Below are 2,223 nucleotides of genomic sequence, written 5' to 3' on the forward strand. Positions count from 1 at the left end.
ACAGGACCCCGATCGATCGAGCCGGTTGGGGCTGGATGAACAAGGCCCCGTGGAGGGCTGGATGAACAGGACGACCCCATGGAGGGTTGGATGAACAGTAGATGGTGGAGGGGTGGATGAATAGTAGCTCATGGAGGGGAACAGGAGCCCATGGAGAGGGGTGGTTGAACAGTAGCCGGTGGAGTAGCACGCGGTGGAGGCTGGATGAATAGGAGCCCGTGGATGAACAGTCGCAGGTGGAGGCTGGAGGAGGTCGACGGTGGATGAATAGTAGCCCGTGGAGGCTGGAGGAGGTCGACGGTGGAGATGAACAGTATCCCGTGGAGTCCCGTTTTGCGGTACGCCACACCCCTCCCGATGAACAGGACCCCCGTTTCGACCATAGCGCTCCAACACAAGTTCGTTTCGTCCGTTTTGCAGTATGCCACACCCCTCCCGATCAACAGGACCCCCGTTTCGACCGTAGGAGGTCTGTTTCCTCCGTTTTGCGGTACGCCACACCCCTCCCGTGAATAGGATCCCGTTTCAAACGTGACCGGTCGAACACAAGGCCGTTTCCTCCGTTCTGCGGTACACCAGGCCTCGTTTCCATCGCATGTTCCGTCCAATCCCTCCCAATGAACACGAGGACGCATTCCGTTCCGACCCAGCCGGTTGGCTCCCCATGAACACGACGACGATGTTGTTTCTCCATTCCGGCCTAGCCATGTACACGAGCCCTGGTCATACGTATATATGCGCGAGTAGGTGTTCGAGACCCCGCCCATATGTACATCCGTGGCCGTATTTTCTTTCTTGCACCCTGGCCGTTGTACGTACGTGTACATGCTACGTGCGCGCCTCTACTACGACACATGCACGTCTCTACTATGACATGTGCGCGCCTCTACAACGACCAGTATGTACGTACATGTTCGTGACCAGAATGACAACGCTACGTACGCTTCAACCAGGTGGGTCCCGACTGTCAGGCACTTCCTTGCGTGCGAAGATGTAGCTGGTGGGTCCCAGCAGTCAGGGGGGCGAATCATTTTGTTTTTTTTTGCCCAGACGCACTTCCTTGCATGCGAAGGTGTAGCTGGTGGGTCCTAGCAGTCAGGGGGGAAACGTTTTTTTGCGAAATACGGTGGCCGTCCGGTGGGTCCCCGCTGTCAGGTGGAGGAATAATTATTTTGCGTGTAATAAGGAGGCACTTCCTTGCGGCCGCCGTGGACCCAGCTCTTAGCATCTCCACGTACAGTCCGCGTCCGATGGAAGCCGTTCCTTGCCAATGTTGACCACGCCGGACCGAGAGCACCAGGGCTGTGGATGACGGCGAGGCCTACGAAGGGGACGACACGGAGCCGGGGAAGACGCGGCAGTGGATGCCCACGCATAGACGAGTACGAGGGTTCACTGGTTCGCTGCGGTGTGAGGTTGTCGTCGCCCCAGAATAACAGTTAATAGGGGGTGTGGGTGCGTAGAGGGATGGACTGGACAGCGGTGGGAGTAGTAGGGGGCGGTGAGGCCTCTGCCGCATCGCAGCCGGCCACGGGAGGCAGGAGCACGAGGCACGACCGGCACTGGTTTGGGCGGCCGTAGCAAGAAGACCAGAGGTTGAAAAGGCACTACAGCCATTGGATGGACATCATACGGTCACTGGAGCTATAATTGTGCATATTGACTAAGTGGACAAAGCCCTCCGTCCCCGTCAACTTAGTAGGCCCACAAGTTAGCCTGCCACTATACTGGGTCCCAGCTAATAGGGGGGTATTCATTTTTTGTGCGTAATAAGGAGGCACTTCCGTGCGTGCGAAGATATAGCTGGTGGGTCCGAGCTGTCAGCGGTGGTAACATTTTTTTCGCGAAATACAAAGGCCCTTTCGGTGGGTCCCTGATGTCAGGTGGAGGAATCATTATTTTGCACGTAATAAGGAGGCATTTCCTTGCGTGCGGCCGTGGACCCAGTTGTCGGCCTCTCCACGTACAGTCCACTTCAGATGCATGTCGGTCATTGACCATGTTGACCAGGCCGCACCGAGAGCACCAGGGCGGTGGACGACGGCAAGGCCTTGGAAGGGAACGACACGGAGGCAGGGAAGACTCGGCAGTTGTTTCCCACGTGGAGGGGAGTACGACTGTACGAGGGTTTACTGGTTTGTTTGCCGTCGCTGGAGAATAACAGCAGGTGTGGTTGAGTAGAGGGATGGCTAGGCCAGTAGTGGGAGTACGGTGGGGCGGTGA

This window comes from Triticum dicoccoides, chromosome 3B (genome assembly GCF_002162155.2).
Source record: "Triticum dicoccoides isolate Atlit2015 ecotype Zavitan chromosome 3B, WEW_v2.0, whole genome shotgun sequence".
Taxonomy (NCBI): domain Eukaryota; kingdom Viridiplantae; phylum Streptophyta; class Magnoliopsida; order Poales; family Poaceae; genus Triticum; species Triticum dicoccoides.